The sequence below is a fragment of the Macaca mulatta genome, chromosome 3, assembly GCF_049350105.2.
Source record: "Macaca mulatta isolate MMU2019108-1 chromosome 3, T2T-MMU8v2.0, whole genome shotgun sequence".
Taxonomy (NCBI): domain Eukaryota; kingdom Metazoa; phylum Chordata; class Mammalia; order Primates; family Cercopithecidae; genus Macaca; species Macaca mulatta.
Window position 1 is genome coordinate 35,618,010 of NC_133408.1, and position 18,853 is coordinate 35,636,862.

General features: G+C 60.2%; 1 protein-coding gene across 2 annotated transcripts in view; it reads left to right on the forward strand.

Annotated features, from left to right (window-relative positions):
* The first annotated feature begins 1,340 nt into the window (after positions 1-1,340).
* The window catches only part of ELFN1 (extracellular leucine rich repeat and fibronectin type III domain containing 1), an 82,733-nt gene continuing 65,220 nt past the window's right edge, over positions 1,341-18,853 (forward strand). The window contains exon 1 of one of the 2 annotated variants that reach the window (XM_015133161.3): positions 1,341-1,717. The gene's annotated coding sequence lies outside the window, so the exon portion shown is untranslated. Of the gene's footprint in view, positions 1,718-5,802; positions 5,881-18,853 lie in introns of those variants that run through there. The other variant, XM_015133163.3, reaches the window with a different exon arrangement.

Below are 18,853 nucleotides of genomic sequence, written 5' to 3' on the forward strand. Positions count from 1 at the left end.
GGAGCTCAGAGGGCGGGCGGCCGCCCCGCGGGCTGGACGTAGTTTCTCGGCTGTGGAGAAGCCGCTGGACCCGCATCCGGACGGGAGCACCGCGCGCCCATCCCCGGCTCGGCCATCCTCGGGGCGCGATCTCTACGGCCTACCACCCCTGTCCCGGGACTTCCTCCGGGAAGGACACCCGGGGAGCCGCCCCCTCTCCTCTAGCAGTCCCCTCCCCTCCCCCTCCCTGCCTTCTTGATGGTGTGGGGCTCCCTGGCCCGGGCGCGGCGCTGGCAGCGGCGTCCAGAGGGTCATGCCCAGCGCACGCTGGGGGTCCCAGGCTCTGCAACTCCGAACACCGCGGGTTCGTGAAGCGGCGCGCGGGGGCTTAGCCCGGCGAGGGCGCTCTTGAGCCTGGTTTGGAATTTTTAGCCCACGCGAAAGCCGCAGGCTGGGGAAGGGGCGGTTGGGAGTGGGAGACGCCCTGGGAAGCCGTGAGACCGCTCGGCGAGGGCTCGGGACCACCAGGGAGCGGCGGGGGACCCCTCGGCTTAGAGCCCGAGGGAGCGATTTCAGATCCGCCGGGATTCGGGAGGCGCATGAAGGGGAGAGGGAAATCCGCTAAACCGAACCTTCCGGGAATCGGAAGGCGCCGGGCCGCTCCCACGCCTCCCCCTCCTCCCGGCCGAAAGGCGGGGGGCGACGCACTACGGGGAGCGAAAGGAGGGAGGGGTCGGCGACCTTAGGGGAGAGCGAGTCCCTGGGGACGTGGGGCTGCCGGGGGCCGACCACCCTCTCGCTCCACCTCCCCGCCCCCAAGTGCCCCGCTCTCCCCCTGCCCAGCAAACGCGCGTTCTGCGGGCTGTGCTTTGGCCCTCGCGGACGCGCGCGCCCACACAGGGTCTGACTTGGGGTCAACTTCCACTCGGTTGCCGGGCGCGTGTGAGCACAGCCGTGTCCTCACCCAGGTGCCCACCTCCCAGCGCCACCCAGGGTCCCGACCCCCAGACCTTCGGATGCTTCTCTTCCAAACCGAAGCCTGGGAGCCGCTGGGTGGCCTGGGGCGGAGGCAAGGGGCGCGCGGGGCGGGCCAGGAGGAGGGGGAGAGGCCGCCTCTCGGCTTCCCACGCCGCCCCCGGGGCTGGCTCCAACTTGCCCTCCGGAACCCCCCTCCGGCCACCCCCTAGCCCACCGACGTGCGGGCAGCGACCCCGCCCCCTGCCCCTACGGCTCCCGCCGCGGCCCCCGCCCCCTCCCCAGCCCTCCCCGCGCGCTCTCCCACATGAAACCTTCCATCACGCTCAGAAAGAATGTGCTACAACCTCGGCGCTGCCGCGGCCGCCGCCACTGCGCCCGCGCCCGAGCCGGAGCCGGAGCCGGAGCCGGAGCCGCCGCTCCCCCGCCTGCCCGGCCAGCCCCGGGCTCCGAGCGCGCTGTCCCCGCAGCCGCCGCCGCCCCGCGCTCGCCCGGCGCTTGACGCAGTGAGCGCCGCAGCCTGGCTCCCGCCGGCTCCGCTGGGCTCCGGGTCGCAGGCCGAGTCCAGCCGGGCGGGCTCCGGGAGGGGCCGGCAGGGCGGGAGGGGGAGGAGGGCTGTCTGGAGCCAGCGAGCCCGGAGGAGGAAGAGGAGGAGGAAGGAGGGGAAGCCGCCGCCGCTGCCGCCGCGCTCGGGGAACCTGGGTGCGCGCGCTCTGCTCGCCCGCGACCGTGCCTCCAGCCCGGGGCCCGCACCCCGGCCCAGGTAAGAAGGGGCCTGCGGTGCATGGGGCTGTCCGGGGCCGGGGGACCCCTCTGCCGCCGCTGCGGGATCGGAGGGTCTCCGCCCCTGGGGGAGGCAGGGAAGAAGATACTCTCTCGGGGGGGCGGCGGGGGTCAGCACAGGGTCCCCAGCGGCTCTTGCAGCCCGGGCCACCCCATCCCGGGTGCCCTGACCTCAGCGTCCGCGCCAGGGCCGAGTCCCGCCCGCGGGGCTCTGGATGCGGCGCTCGGGGCCCGCGGTTCCGAGGTGTCCCCATCCACCCACCCGGGTTCGGAGGCGGGCGCACCCGAAGTTCGCGGCCGCCGAGCCTGGGCCGGACAAACTTCCCTCCCCGACGCCGCGGCTGGAAGGGCCAGGACTCTGGACCCCTAGTGCTAGGGAGGCGCCGCGGGGACCCCGAAACTTTACCGAGCTCGCTGAGAGCAAAAAGCCGACTGGGTAGAAAGAGGGGGAGGGGGTTAGACGCGCCTTTGAGTGCGCTGGGGTAGCCGCGGCGCCCCAAGTTGAACCCCAGACGAACCCCTCTTCATCTAAAACCAGGTCTTGGAGGCGGAGGTGGGGAGGGAGTAGGTTGTGGGTGCCTTGCCTTCGCAAAGCCTGCGTGGGGGGCGCAGCGCCCCGCCCCGCGCCGCTTGAGCCTCCGGAGGGGGTGTTACGGGACCCCCGCCCCCACCCCAGCCGGTGGCCGGGCTAGCCTGCCGGCCGCTGCGGAGCTCCCGGGAAGGACCCGCTCGCGGTTATTAATAGGCGTCGGTGACCTGAGCCTCTCCCGGTCCGGGAAGCCGACGCGGTGGGGCTGGGCTGGGCTGCCGAGTGGGGCGGGACCCCGGGGCCCAGAGCGGACCCCCAGCTCTCCTGGCCCCGCTGCCGCCGCTCTTCCCTCCCTGCCGCCTGCTCTCCTCCCATTATCCCCTCTTCGATCTCGGGGTGTCGCCCCCCCGGAACTTTTTCTCTTCCCAAACTGCACGGTGACCACCGGTCAGGGTCCTGGTCCGTACCCGCGCAATCTCAGCACCGTTCCCGACCGAGTCCTCCGCCGGGGGCAGAGCGCGAGTCCCCGGGGCCAGGCTGCCCAGGGAGGAGCGGGGACTTCCTGCAATCCGCGCCCTTCCTCCCAACCCACGGCGAGCGCAACACATTCGCCCGCGCCTGCGGGCGAGAGGAGGTCGCTGGGGGCAGCCTCGGGGGCTGTGGAGGGTGGGGGGCACCCGCGAAGCTCCTGGAGCGTTTAGGGATGCAGCTCGGGCGGCGTGTGCAGGGAGGAAGCAGCGTCCCGGCGTCCCCCCTTCAGCGTCGCCTTCGCGCGCCCCGAGGGCCCAAGAGGGTTCGGTCTCCCCCACCCCACCCCGACACTCAGGTCAGAGCCTGAGTGGATTTGAGGATCTGGGGGACAGGGAATACGGAGTCCTTCTTCTGCCTGGGTGTCTGCAGAGCCCAGTCCGCAGGCAGCGTGGGGATCTTTGTCCCCAGGGCCAGCGCCGGCCCCGCCCCCCTCCCCGTTAACTCCGGGACTCCGCCGCCCTCCAGCTTCCAACCTCTCAGCTTCACCGCCGCGTCCTGTCCTCTCCTCGGTTCTGGGTCTGGGGGAGGGGCGGGGGGCGTGGAGCGCGGAGTTGGGCCCCGGACAGATGTCCTCGCGGCGGCGGCGCCCGCGTCCCGGTAACAGAATTAATGACTTACACGCAGGCCGCCAATCGGCGCGGCCACGGGGGAGGGGCGGCCCGGCCGGGACTCCGGGGACTCGGTCGCAGCCGGACGGCGCAGCCTCCGCTCGGGGTTGCGGGGCGGCCACGAGGACTCGACCCCCGCCGTGCAGCCCCGCCTCCAGTCCTCTGCCTTCCCCTCCCCCAGCTCCAGGTTTCGCTCTCTGCTGGGGTCCTGGCTCCTCAGGTTGCGGGATCTCGCCTCACAGGGCCCCGCGCGTACCCCTACCCGCCCCTCCAGTTGACCTCTGAAGTTCTCCGTGGATCTCAGACCCCGAGTGGCCGCAGAACTGACCTCTGGGGTCAGGCAGTACCGGTCAAGGGCGCTCTGAAGAGGCCCCCGGCCTCAGTTTGCACCCCAAGGAAATGGGCTCATAATGCCTGCTCTTGGGAAGTAGCAGGACGTCCTGGTGCGACTCCTCCGGGCAGGCGCCCAGCACAGCGCAGGGCACACGGGGGACACCTGCGAAGGCCAAGGAGGCTCCTTCCAGAGCTTCGGCTGCACTTGACCAGCACAGGCCTGGGGGAACCTGCTGGAAATGGGGAACCAGTACCTCTCTTGGGGTTTATGTTTGGCAGGGGGAATGGACAGGCTGGGGCCGCGAGGCCGGTGGTCATCTGCACAGGGCTGGCGAGGCCAGAAGCTGGAGGGTAGCCTACCGGGACCTTCCAAGCCCCGCCAAGGAAGCTCTGGGGGCCGACCAGCTTCTCCCTAGTGGAGCTGCCGCTGGGGAGACCTCACAGACAGGCAGGGAGGAGAGGGTGCCCCTCTCACCGCCGGCCTCGTTCCACAGGCCCAGGCCTGGCACATCTCAGGCTTGCAGTATCTATCTGGTGGGTAAACAAGGACCTGCTCTTGGCCTGCGGCCTGGCTCTGACCGTGGTCCAGGTCGGGGCAGAAGGAGAAAAGCCAGAGCTTAGGTGTTCCAAACCACCAGTGCTCTTCCTGCTGGCCCCTGGGGCTGTGCTGGGTTTCCAGGCCCCCTGCCCCCCCAGTACTTGCATGAAATCGTGGGGACGCACTGGCTTTTGTCCTAGCACTCCCCTTCAAGGCTCTGCACCCCCATCACGGGAGCCCCACCCAGCCAGCCAAAGGAGGCCACAAGCTCCAAATTCCTAAATTCGGGCCAGTTCTGGATGCCTGGGAGCCAAGGCCGCTCGGAGCCCACTCCCCGATTCTGGCTACTAGAGAACCCTAGGACCCAGGCGTGTCAGGCCCTGCAGCCGGGCTAGGCCGGTCCCTATAGGACTGAACGGCGCCGTGGGCGTTCATTCACATTCCCTCTCCGGTCCCCACACACTATAGGATTTATCTTGATTTGCTGCCTTTGAATTGAGTCAACTCTTTTGTATGCTCGTTGAATTGCCCAGCTGCTGGCGGCGAGCGGAGAGCGTGCCGGGGGTACTGAGGCCGGGAACCAGAGGCGGGCGGGGGACAGGAAGCGGGGAGGGGGCGCCGGCGGGGGCGCGCAGGCTACGCGGGGACTGGGGAGGGCCCCCAGGCGCCGGCCGTTCTGGAACGCGGGCTTGTCCAGGCACCTCCGGGGCCTGCCCGGCCCAAGCGTGGAGTCTCGAGGGCTCCTACCCGGGTCCAGGCTGCCCCTGGGGCTCTGCCTCCGACGCGCCGTGTGGGGCGAGACTCTGGGCCTCTCTTGACTCAGTTTCCCTTCCTGTAACATGCGGACGGGGGCTTCCGCACAGGCAGGTTGTCAGGGTGAGACTGAGCCGAAGAGTGCTCGAGAGTCCCCTTAAGTCCTCCCAGTGGTTGGGGTGAGTGAAGGAAGGAAGCGGGGCCCGGCTTGCGCCCCGCATTCTCTGCCCCTAGGTCCCTGCCCTCCCGGATAAGGGGCGGACCGACGGGAGGACCTGAGAACACCTTGGCTTTGCTTCGGGTGATGGGAGTCGCGGGTGGCTCGTTCAGCCAACAGCTGTCGCCCCCACTCCCCCCACCCACCTACCACCACCACCTTTTAGATGTGGGCGGAGAGGGCCGGGGACGGGACAGCGAGGACGCCCCCTGCGCTTTCTAGGACCTCCCCTCCTCCCCCAGCCCCTGCGCGTCGCCGGGAGAGGGAAGGAGCGGGGCGTCGCGGGGAGCCGAGGAGAGCAGGGGCTCCGGAGGCCGGGGAGAGAAGGGGAGGGCCAGAGGCTCCGAGCCGGACTCGCGCCGGAGGAAGAGGGGGTGGAAGGGAGCGCGCAGGCGGGCGAGGGAGCGAGGGAGGGAGGGAAGGAGAGAGGGAGGGAGGGAGGGAGGGAGGGAAGGGGGGCGGGCGGGGGCAGGGCGAGCTTGAATTCTCCCCCGGCCGCGCGGCGAGGGGCGGGGCCGCGCGCGCAGATCGATGGGCGAAGCTGGGGAGGAATTTCAATCCCGGGAGCGAAGTTAGAGCTTGAAGGACGGCTGCGGCGGCGGGCGCAGCCCCGGAACCGAGGCCGGGCGGGCAGGTAAGCGGCGAGCACGGCCGGGCGCTGAACCTGGGGGACTTGAGACCCGTACCACCCCCGGGGAGCGGCGCGGCCAAGTCCCCCGCCACCTCGAACCCCGGGCGTCCCCGAGTGCGCCGCGTGCGCCCCCGGCCCCTGCTGCGCCCCCAGGCCCGGCGCGCGATCCGAGCGCAGCGGGCAAAGTTGGAGGAACTTGGCGGCGGCGGAGCGGGCGCAGGTTCAGCCCTACAGAGCCCAGGGGCCCGGGTTGGGGTCGCTGCCGCAGCCCGCACGCTGCCCCGTCCCTCCGAGCGGTTCCTTCCCCAGCTCCTCTCTCCTCTCCGTCCCCCTTCGCAGTCCGCACCCCGCCCCGCGCCCCCAGAACGCAGCCCCCTGCCCTTCCCGGAAACCAGGGGGCTGCCCTCGCCTCCTGGCCGAGTCGCTGACCCCTCCCCGGACTCCCATAGCCCTCCCAACTGGGCCGCCCTCCCCCAAACGCTGCGAGCCTCCTCGCTCGGCGCGGGGACCGTCCAGCCACGCACGCGGAGGGGTCACATTCCTCGGTACCAGCCCCTGAGTCCAACCCCTGGCGCGGCGGCGGTGAGGGGGGGGCTTCGCTCCGAACTGAACTTACTGGGTGCTCCCCACCCCTCGCCCCACCTGAAGGCCATCCTCGTCGTCGTTCCTGGGGCGGGGGGATGGGAGGAGGCTGCGAAGCCTCTGTGCCCCGACCTGCCTCTAAAGACAAGTGCCCCTATTTCCATCCTTTGAAACCCACAGGTCACCCGCTTGATGCTGAGGGTGGGGCGGGGGGAACTGCCTGCCGTTACCGCACCCCCCCCCATAAAAACGACAGCCTCTGAGATGAAAGTCAGGCTTTTCCAGGTCTCAGCTGTGTGACCTTGGGGCAGGTGAATCTCAGAGCCTCAGTTTCCACACCTGTGAAATGGGGATAGGCTGATAATGCCTTCTGGAAAAAACGAAGGCTTAGCAGAAAGGGTCGAGGCGGGGCCGAGCCAGGTGTGCATGTCCCCCAAAAGCCTCCGTGCCAGCATTTTCCCTTCCTGCACACCCAGAGTGGGGCCTCTTTGGACCCTGTCTTGGGTGGGCTGGCTCTGCCGCTCACTCCCTCGATTGGGCTAAGGGCTGTGCGGAGAGCCTGGGGACAGAAGCTGTGGAGGGACTGGGAGCCAGGAGCAGATATAAATGGCAAATCTCCTCACATTGCCTCTCTGAGGGGCTGCCCCCTAGAGAGACCCCCAGCCTCCAAAGAGGTCTTCAGCTTGCGCACAGCCTTGGGGCAAACCCCACTGAATGGGGCATAGGTTGCTTGAAAAGCATCAGCATGCTCCTCTTCTCTGCCTGGCTGACCCCTGGCCTCCTGCCCCCTGGGTCCCTGCCCCTGCCACCTTTTAATTGAACAAGCATTGAGAAAACTGGCTCACAGGACCCAGCCCAGGTTTGCGCCCCACTCCACCAAAGGTGGGGGGACAAACTCCAGAGGGCCGTGCGTGGGAGCGTCACCTGGATTTGAGGGGGTTTGGAGTCCAGCCAGGACCCCAGCACTTGGGTCCCTCATTTTCCTGGGCATACGGTAGTCAGGTCTTCTGCTGGGCAGAAGAGCTGGGGGTCTCCAGGTCAAAGGTTGGGGGCCATGCCCCTCCCCCATCCTCCAGCCAGCTGTGCAGCCCCCTTCTCCGCCGCAGCAGCAGGCCTGCTCTGTGCGTATCATTCAGGATGATACAGCAGGCCCAGCAGGCAGCTCCTGACTCCCAGGAAAACCAGTGGGCACCTGAACCAGAGCCACACTCCTGAGGCCTGGTAAGTCCAGGGTAGGGGTGCAGGGATGTGGTGGGCACCTGCACCCCAGACCAGAGGAAGGGAGGGAGGGCTGCGTCCCTTCCCCACCGTGCCCCTGGGCTGCCACTGGAAAGCACTGATTTTTCAAAAATCAGTGGAGGCAGGTTCCCCACACCTGGGCCAGGGAGAGGCTGCTGCTCCTCCACCTCCCTACCACAATCCCCACCAAGAAACAGGTGTCCGGGGCCCCAGTGAGAGCCCAGGGCCAGAGCCTGGAGTAGCTGCCTTTCTTGGACCCCGGCATTTGAATATTTTCATCCTAAATGTATACTTGGAGGCTTCACCTGCTCTCCAGGAGAGAAAAATTAATGGGACTAAAATATGACCACAGTGCCTGGGATCAATGGGGTAAAATTGGAGTGGCTGCCTGGGTCCCGTGTTGGTGGCTGTCTCTGTCTGTTTCCAGCACACATGCATCAGCTCTAAATTTTGATAGAATTTTCTAAGCATTCAGGAAAGCCTCCTTCTAAGGTCCCCCTGGGGTCAGAGCCCCCACCCTAGGATCCCTACCCCCTGACAAGCCCAGTCCCCATTTTGGTAGGGAACTCTGTTTCTCCATGCCAGACTCAGACGCCATCGCATCGGAGGAAATTTATGAGCAGAGGTGCTCGGACTTGGGGTGTTCATATATCTTCACAAGAAAGAAACAGGCAGGTCCCCGAGATGCCTGGTTGGGTGGTGCATAAATACACGAGGGGGCTGGTGGGGGCAGGCTTAAAAATGCAAGTGAGTGACAGGCGATAGATCTCCAGGGCCGGGTGACGAGGCCATAAATTTCCCGGCATGAACCTGGAGCGGATGGTGGCATCGCCGCGGACACTGGATACATTTGTCAGCTCTCCAGCTCCCCGCCCCTCGCTCTTTCTTTTTTGTTTTGTTGTGGATTTGGTTTCTTCCAGCACAAGCTCCGATGTCAAGTGGCCTTGGGTGGGTCTTTGTGGGGGTGGCTGGTGGTGGAGCCAGTGTGGTGGATGATGGCGCCATCCACTCCAGCACCCGCTGTGCAGATGGGGAGACTGAGGCCCAGAGTGGGGTGGGGCCAGGGAAGGTGGTGGAGGGGTCCTGTGTCCGGTGTCTGTGTCCTATTGTGTTGGTTCAGGTCAGGGAATTCTAGCAGGGTGAGAGGCCTTGGTTGTTGGGGGCTGCTGCCTCCCCTCATCCCCATGCACCCTGAGCCAGTCGGCGGCACCACCAACAGTGAACAGGAAGCGGGGGGGGCAGCTACGGCCACTCAAGTCCAGCACCACAGCTCCTCACCTTGCCCCCGACATCCCCTTCCCAAGGCTGGTGGATTGAGACCTGGCTCTGTCCCACCTCTTCCAGCCTCTCGGGGAGGGAGGGCAGGAGGTGGAGAGACCACCCTGGGAGCACTGATGGCAAAGGAGGGCGGACTCTGTGCCCTTCCTGGAGCCTGGGACAAAGCTTGGAGGAACTCGGCTGCCTTGGAACGGGCATCCCCAGATGGAAAGACAATGGTCTCACAAATAAACGCACCTCCTTTCCCACGGAGATCAGCCGGTCCAGTCCCATTTTCCTGAAGGGTCCAGCGTCGCCCGAGGTCATACAGCGAGTGAGCTGGAGCTATGGCTGGACCAGGCCTCTGCACCTGTAGGGCTGTCCTGTGGCAGCCAGGGTCTTGGTCTTGGAGAAGAGCTGGAACCCAGGCTGAGGCGGTGGGGGGTTGAGCAGGGCTTGAGGGACCTTCAGAGGGGAGGCAGAGAGGACTACTCCTCCACTCCCTGCTCCAGGCCATGGGGGTGTGCGGGAGCCAGTGGGGAAACTGAGTCAGGCGGCGAGGACCACTCCTTTGCTCCCTGCTCCGGGCCATGGCGGGTGCACAGGAGCTGATGGGGAAACTGAGGCAGAGAGGGCCACTCCTCTGCTCCCTGCTCCTGGCCATGGGGGTGCACAGGAGCTAGTGGGGAAACTGAGTCATGGAGGCTGGTCCACACCGCCCTCCCCTCCCCACGTGGCCAGGACTCCTGGGGCCGTTCTGTGGTAGGAGACCCTGGAGTCTCAGGATCTCGGTTACTCAGCCCCGGTTGCCTCCTCAGCACTCACAGCTTCCAGGCTCCCCTCCTCTGTGAGCCGGACCCAAGCTCCTCTCTGGGGCTGAGGAGGAGGGGTCTGACTGGCCCCTGTAGGGTGGGCAGAATTTAGATAACCCCACAGGAAGAGGTGGGCATCCAGGCAGGAGAGGCAGCGGAAAGGCAGGTGTGAGGCCCCTGGAGCAGTGAGGTGGGTGGGGAGAGAGGCCTTGACAGTGGACGATGACCCCCTGCCTGCGATGTTTGCCCTGATGTCTTCCTCCACCAGTTCCGGGACAGACTCAGGCAGCCACAGTGGGAGAGACTGGTGGAAGGGACAGGGCCTTGCCTCCCCATGGGTTGTGCCCAGTGCCCCCGCATGGGAAACCGAGCTCTGGGCTTCCGAGGGAGGGGTGGGGACAGAGGAGGCGCAGCCGGGTGGGAAATGCCCAGCCATCACCAGTCACCATGTTTGCTAGAGCCTCTGATTCAATCCCCGAATTTTAAAGATAGGGACACTGAGGCCCAGACAGGGCAGTGGCCGCAGTGGCCGCAAGCCACTGAGGCTTGCAGGCAACAGTATCTGGGCTCAGCCCTGCTCCCACGCTGGGCTCCCCACACCTCATGTCTGACCTCAGCTGGGAGAGTGCCCCTAGCCTTACCGATGGGGACCCTGAAGCCATTGGCGTGGAGGTGAACTGGCTTGTCTAGGAAGTCACATTCCACCCCTGCGTACCCCCAGACCCCCTGTGGCCCACTACCCCCTCTAGGACCCCACAGAGGTGCATCTCTTTGCTGTCTGCCACCTCCGATGGTGACTTCTGTCAGAGGGCTTGTCGCAGAGCACTGATCGTACTGAGAGCTTCCCACCGGTGCTGGACATGTGGCCGGCTGGTGGCCGTGGGCTTGGGGGTGTGTCCATGTGACAGGTGCACACCCCGGCATTGCTGCCCTGACATTTGGAAGCTGTTGGGTTGGGTCCAGGCGGAATCCTGCCTGGGATGGAAACCCTGAGAGATGATTGACAGCCTGGAGGCTCCCCCGTGTTTACTGACAGATCCGAGTCTTATTTTCAGCAGGATCAAACTCGGGCACCTCTTAGTCATTAACTCCGTCTAGTTTAATAAACACAGATACAAACACAGCCAGTTATGTGCCTGCCCTACATGGATGAGAATCCCGGCGGACTTCCGGGGCCAGGAGCAGCGGGGTCTGGAAATGGGGGGCCGTCGAGGGGCTCCCCAGACGTTCGGCCGGTGCACAGGAGGCACTGCAGGGAGAGGGCTTTGCAGAGCACACAGTGAGGCAGCGCTGGCCTGGAGGGACGAGTCAAGGACAGCTGTGTGCCTTCACAGTCCTGCACTGTTGAGACAGAGCCCGAAGTAGTGGCTGGGAAGGTGTCCCGGAAATACCCACGACGTAGATGCCCCGCCAGGGTTGCGTGAAGGGGCAGCCAGTGCTTGGCTCCCTCACCACCATCTTGACCTCCACGGCCTCCCTAGAAGCCCAAGGGGCTGGGGACCCTCAGGATGTGTCTCCTGGGCCTGGACTCTGGGCTGTACTGTGGCTCCTGCCTGGCCCCCCACTGGTCAGAGTGCTGACCGAGGGAGACTGGCTGGGAGGGGCACTGGGATGCTTCCCGGACACGTCTGGAAGGTGGCAGCTGGTTCCTAGACCAGATCCCGAGGGAGACGGCATTAACCAAGTGCCTGCCTCTGCCCAGAGGGTGCTGGTAGTGGCTCCAGGGCACCCTGGCTTCTGTTCCCAGGGCAACAGTGTTTCCTGGAAATCTCGAACCCCCTGGTTTGTTGTGGCTCCTGAAGAGGGCCCCCCCAGTCTGTTGTCTCCCTGCCTGAGGGGAGCCTGCACTAAGGCCTCTGTCCTCCTCGCGGAGGGACCGTCCCTGCATCTGTGTGTTCTGTGGAAGTGGTGGGAGGGCCTGACTGTAGATCACAGGGTGATCCGGGTTGGGGAGCCTCTGGTGTTCCGCATGACCTGAGGTGGGTCCCTTCCCTTCCCTTCCCTTCCTGGAGCCTCGGCTGGGGCGTGGGGGTGGACGGATGGCTGTGGGGAGTGTAAATGGCTGACACCAGTTCTGGAAAGGGCAAAGCCACTGCTGCTAGCAGAATCCCCAGCCCTTCTGATTTGCCCTGCAGGACCCTCAGACCTGCAGCCCTGGATCCTGGATGGGGTGCAGCTTCGGTCCCTGCGTCCCTCTGTGCCCTGCCATGCAAAGAGGCAGGGAAGGAGGATGCTAGGGAAGGGAGAGCAGGTGCAAAGACCCTGCAGTAGAGACATGCTTCGTGTGAGTGAAGGCCAAGGCCAGTGCGGCTGGCCGTGGGGGCTGAGAGGTGAGCAGAGGAGGCCCCGGGGTCCGGGCTGCTTCCCGTGTCAGAGCTCTTGCGAAGAGTTGGATGGTGCTCGGATTGCTTCGGGAAGTCTCTGGGGAGTTTGCAGCAGCTGAGAGACAAGGCTGGCTTTAAAGGATCCCTCTGGTGTCGATGGAGAAAGGGTTTTTAGGGACACACAAGGGAATGGGCCACCCAGGGGACTGCCGACGTCTGAGAGCTGTGAGGGGAGCCCGTACTGGGTGACGACGCTGGCAACGGAGAGACAGAGAGGCTGTAACTTCTGTTTTGACAGTGCTTAGAAATTGGAGCTACATTCCTATGGAGAAAAATACTCTGTAAGGCAAAACCTATTTTCCTATTTATATTCATTAGGAAATGAGGGAGGCGGTCCTGTGGAGAGGAAGGTTGTGCAAAGCAAGTCTTGCTTCCCTTTGACAGCCATTAGCATTTCAGAGCTGTGTTCTGGGGGAGATAAACCCCCCAAAATGGACTGGTATGAAACAGTGGAGTCAGCTTGGCACAGAACCCCTCAGGGTGCCCACAAAAGTGGGGCTCAGGGCCCATTCCTCAGGTATCCAGCATCCCGGCTTTCCTCCAGGAGACGGGATCCTCAGATCTTCGTTTGCGTGTGGCTCTGGGTGCAGATGGATGTCCGAGTGAATACGGGAGCAGGCACACGTGTTCACATGTGTGTGCGTGTAGATTACTGCGTGTGTGAATAGGAGTGTGCACATGTGTGTGCGCACATTCACAGGTGTGTGTGTGTAGATTCGTGTCTGAATACAGGAGTGTTGTCACATGCATGAGCGCACGCGTGTGTAGATGAGTGTCTGTGTGGATAGAGGAGTATGCACACCCTCCTGGCCCCCCCACCCCTTTCACCTCTCAGACACCATAGTGGGCAGCCGATGTGGGTTCATGAATGGTCGTGGCTCTGATGTGAATTTCCTTCAGTCTGAGGGTTAGCTTCTGTAAAATGAATTTGTTGTCTGCTTTTTCTTTTCTTTTTTTTTTTTTTTGACAAATTCAATGGAGCGGATGGAGGCTCTGAGATGCAGGGAGCCTATGGAGCTCCCGCGGGCCTGGGGGGTCTGGGAGCCTGGTGGGTCTGGGAGCGGCCGGCTCCCCTATCCTTGGAGTAGGCGGGGAGGGACGTCAGGAAGAGAGTCAGGCCCCCGAGGTGTTTGCTGTCTGACAGACATCCGGGCTTATTTTTGTTCCTTCATTACGTTGTCCCCACAGAGCAAGAGCATGCTACATCTGAGGGCTGTGAGTCCCCAGACACAGCTTTTCAGAGAAACAACTCACCAGAAATCCAGTGTTCCGGCGCCCGAATCCACACCAGTCAGGGACCAAGGGGACTCGGCTGAACAGGCAGCTCCCAGCCCTGGGCACCTGTGCCCTCACCATGCACAGTGTGCGTGCCACCGTGCTCCCACACACACACTGGGGAGGCATGCACAGGTGTGCACAGGCACAGGTGCACGCAGACACACACCATGGGGTCCTGGAGTGCAGCCTGTGCCAACATGGGACCTCAGCTCCCGTCCCACCATGACCACCTAGGACACCTGAGCCTCATACCCCACACCTGGGCTTGGAGCAGCTCTCCCGCCCCACCCTGCACCCTGCATGCCCATTGTGGGTAAGGCCCACACCCCTGGAAATCTTCCGACAGACCGGAGGGAGGTGCTGTGTGCCCATTTCACAGACCAGAAGGCCGAGGCATGGAGTAGGGAAGTAATGTGTTTCAGGCTCACAGCTCACATGTGCCACAACCCAGCATAGCCTGTCTCGGACACCCCTGGGCCCCCACCCCACATTTTACAGAAAGGTCTGTAAGCAGCCTCAGCACCTCCCACGGTGCCCATACTGCCCCAAGCCTCCTCTGGCATCCTCTTCCTGCACCCACCACCAGCCTCAGCCCCGCTGCCCTTGCCTGACCCCAGCAGTCATGGGTGTGGCCTCTGAGCCCCAGCTCTCACTGTACCTCCGCCTGCCCATGTGGGTACCAGGGCATCCCCCCTCTCTGCGACGGTCTCGGTGAACACCCGGCTTAGCGAGTGAGGGAGTATTTGGCACAGCAGCAAAATCAGGAGTGTGGGGTGCGGGCATCGCGTGGACACACTGCGAGCCGGGATTTGGAGCGTGGGTGATGTCAGAATGGGTGATGTCAGGGGCTGGCCTGTGCTCCCGGAGTGCACACCCCGAGGACCTGGCCTTGGTGTGGGCAGAGGAGAGGAGAGGCCTGGGGACCCTGATCCCCATCTCCTATCACCTCCGCTGGGCTGCGTGACCCTGAGTTACACACTAATGATTATGTCCATCTTGCAGGGATGTTGGCACCTGCTCAGCTAGAGCCCACCCCCCACGTACACACACACACACGCACATGCACGCATGACCACCCATAGCCTCCATTTGACAAAAGAGCAACTAGGGCTCTGTACCCTGCCAGGGTCCAGCTGGTGACTGGGGGTGGGGGGGCGCATAGCTACAGCCCAGGCCTGGGTCCACTGTGCCGGAACTATCACGGCTGCACATCCCCCTCCCTGCGGGGGGCTCTGGGACCTCCCCCAGCCTGGGAGCGCCTGGCCTGACCAGCTGAGCCGTGGGCAAGGTGCTCTGGGCCTGGGACCTAGAGGACAGTCCCGGGGTCTACTCTGAGGTCCCCTGCAGCAGGCTGGCTGAGGGAACCCACAGGAACGTTCCCTGGAGGTTGAGGCAGGAGGAGAAACTGAAGCCCAGGCTGCTGCCTCAGCCCCATCCCCACCGAGCTCTCCCGGGGAGGATATGGGGAGGGGAACAGAGGGTTCCTGCAAGCCTCATGTTCGCACCTGTGCACTGGAGCTGCTAACTGCTGTCTGCTGGGGTGAATCCCACCAAGCGGGGTGGCATTTGTGGGGCATCAGCACAGCCTGGATGCATGGTGCTACCTGTCATTGTGCTCAGAACGAGGGTCCCTTCTACCTGCCCCCTGGTCACACTCCAATGGTGACTCCTTGCTGTGACTCTGCCCCTGTCCTTGGCCATCAGCCGTTGTGGGTGTTGTGTCCCCCACTCTTCTGAAAGCCCCATGGTGCAGGGTCACCGCTGCCCTGTCCTGTCTACCACAGGGCCCTGGCACCCAGATCACCATCCTTGAAGGAGGGAGAGGGCAGGGACAGAGATGGAACGGGGAGCAGAAGGGGTTGCGTGTGCCCCCGAGCTCATCTGTGTGCTGGCGCACAGTTCATTAAACATGACCATGAAGTCGGGACACGGGAGTTACTCATCAAAAGTGTTGATTCATTCATTCATTCATTCATTCATTCACCTACCCAGTGGACATTCTCCGATGCTGGGCTCCGTGGTCTGGATACGAAAGCAAAGCAGATGTTATCCTGGGAGTAGCCTGGGCTTGCCTTGTGCACTCTGGCTCATTTTGACCAGAATGGGTCTGGGAGCCCAGGGCAGTGCTGGAACACCCCTTGGAGGGAGTGTCCAAGGCAGATCATGTAGGGGAACAAATTCTGTGTTTGATTTTTGGGAAGGTACCCCAAGGTCATGGGGAGATCCTGTTTTGAGTGAAAATCAAGTGTGGCAGGATGGTCAAGACGCAGATGGTCTTGGGGGCTGGTAAAGTCATTCTGGTTCTCGCCACCCTCAGGACAAGAAGACTCTGGTCACCTGGGGGACGATGCTGAAAGGGGCAGCGGCTGTGCTGTGCTCGTTTCCTTTGCGTGAGCTTGCTTCTCCTTTCTTCCTGAGCAGCTTTACAGAGGTATCCTGTGTGCCGACACCGTCAGCGTGCCTTCCACTGTCCATCTGCACGCCCATTGCAAGGGCACCAGACAGTGGTATTTGTGCGTTCACAGAGTTGCACAGCCATGACTACAAACCAGCTATAGAACATTTTCATGCCCAACTGTAGTCAGCAGCCCCCGCCCCACCCCGAGGCACTGATCCGAACCCTGTCTGTGGATTTACAGTTTTTTTTGAGACCAAGTCTCACTCTTATTGCCCAGGCTGGAGTGCGGTGGTGCGATCTCGACTCACGGCAACCTCCGCCTCCTGCATTCAAATGATTCTTCTGCCTCAGCCTCCTGAGTAGCTGGGATTATAGGCGCTCACCACCATGCCTGGGTAGTTTTTGTACTTTTAGTAGAGGTAGGGTTTCACCATGTTGGCCAGGCTGGTCTCGAACTCCTGATCCACACCCCTCGGCTTCCCAAAGGGCTGGGATTACAGGCATGGGCCACCCTGCCCGGCCTGTGGATTTACATTTAATGGACATTTCGCATCAATAGGATCCTGCAACATGCAGTCTTTTGCGTCTGGATTCTAACACTTAGTGTCATGTTTTTGAGGTTCAGTCATCTTGTCGACTGTATCAGTTTTTGGTTTTTATTGCTGAATAGTATTTTGTTATATTGCTAGACCAAGTTTTATTTATCCATTATCCAAAACATATGCAGAGCATGTGTATCCAGTGTGGGGCCAGTATGAATCATGCCACCTTGAACATTCGTGCACACACTGGGCAGCTTCCTGGAAGTAGAGTTCTTCTGTTAAGTTCATATTTAATTTGTTTTTTTTTTCTTGAGATGAAGTCTCACTGTCACCCAGGCTGGAGTGCAGTGGCTTGATCTTGGCTCACTGCAACCTCTGCCTCCCAGGCTCAAGTGATTCTCCTGCCTCAGCCTCCAGAGTAGCTGCGATTATAGGCACGCATCACCATGCCAGCTAAATTTTGTATTTTTAGTAGAGACTGGGTCTTGCCATGTTGGCCAGGCTGATCTTGAACTCCTGACCTCAAGAGATCCACCCACCTCGGCCTCCCAATGTGCTGGGATTACAGGTGTGAGCCACCGCAACCGGCCATATTTAAGTTTTTGACAAGCTGCCCAACAGTTTTTCAAACTGGCCGGACCGTGTTACATTCCCACCAGCAACACGTGAGGGTTCCAGCCCCTGTGTGTCTCTCACCACCTGCTATTGTCGGTCTTTTTATTACAGATCTTCAGGCGGATGTGTCCCATGTGGTTTAAATTTGCATTTTCCCAATGACCGATGAAGTTGAACATCTTTTCATGTGCTCATTAGGCATTCATATTTCTTCTTTGATAAAATGTCTATTCAGATCTTTTGCCCATATTTAATGGATTTGTCTTATTATTGAGTTTCAAAATTATTCAGAATTATTGTGAGTTCTGTATATGTTCTGGATACAAGTCCTTTATCAGAAATGTAATTTCTGATCTCTTATCCCACTCTGGAGCTTGTCTTTCATATTCTTAATGGTATGTTTTTGGAGCACAAAAATTTTTTAACTTATTATAAAGTCCAATTTATCATCTTTCTTCTTTTATGAAGCATGTTTTGGGTGTCATATATAGGAATCGTTTGCCTAACCCAAGGCCACGAAGATTTTCTTCTGTTTTCTTTTAGTACATTTAGTCTTAGCTCTTGCACTTAGGCCTGTTGTCCAATTTCAGCTAATGTCTGTATGGTGTGTGAGGGTCAGAGCTTGTTTTTCTGTATACATGTTTTTGAAAAAGACTATCTTTTCTGCATTACATTTTATTGGAATCATAAGTGAAAAAGTTTATTTCTGGACTCTCAATTCTATTCCATTGAAGTATATGCCTATTTTTTTTATTATTTTTTATTTTTTATTTTCAGAGACAGGGTCTTGCTCTGTTGCCCAAGCTGGAGTGCAGTGGTGTGATCATAGCTCACTGAAGCCTCGAATTCCTGGGCTCAGGTGATCTTCTCACCACAGTCTCCCAAGTGTTTGGGACTATGGACGTGTGCCATTATGCCAAGATAATTTTTTTGTTGTTGTTGTTTTTTGTTTTTGTAGAGACAAGGTTTTCTATGTTACTGAGGCTGATCTTGAACTCCTGGACTCAAATGCTCCTCCCACCTTGGCCTCTTGAAGCATTTTTATTTCTTTTTCTACTAACTGGAACTTTCAGAATAATTTTGAAGAGGAGAGGTGCTTTGTTCTTGACCTTAGAGGAAAAGTATTCAGTCTTTCACCATATGACGTTAGCTGTGGGGTTTCATAGGTGGTCTTTATCAGGTAGAGAAGTTCTCTGCCATTTTTAGTTTATTGAGAGTTTTTCCATGAATAGGTATTAGATTTTGTCAAATTCTTTTTGTGTATCTATTAAGGGGGTCAAAATTAGTTGATTTTCAGATGTTAAACCAACCTTGCATTCCTGGGGAAAATTCTACCTATATTTATATGTTGTTGGTTTTGGTTTGCTGATATTTTAAGGATTTTTGAATCTTATGTTTATGAGGCATAAAGGTCTGTTATTTTCTGTGATGTTTTGGTTTTGGTATCAGGGAAAATATTGCTGTCACAGAATAAGTAGAGAAGTTTTTCTCCTTTAATTTTTTTTTTTTTGAAAAACTTTGTGAAGTTTTGATATTATTTCTTTAAATATTTGACAAAACTTACCACTAAAGTCATATGGGCCTGGGCTTTTCTTTGTGGGAAGATTTCAAATTAATCAGTTTGTTTGTTTTTTAACTTGTTATGCCTTAGTTTAGTTAATTTTTTTTTTTATTTACTGGTTGTAAGTCTATTCAAATTTTCTATTCTTATCAAATAAGTTTTGATAATTTGTGTCTTTTTAGGAACTTCATTGAAATTGTCTGATCTGTTGGTGTAAAGTTGTTCATAATATTCCTTTGTATTTCCACATTCATTTGAAAACATTGTGTGGTCTTCTAGGTGAAATGTTCTATAAATGTTACTTAGGT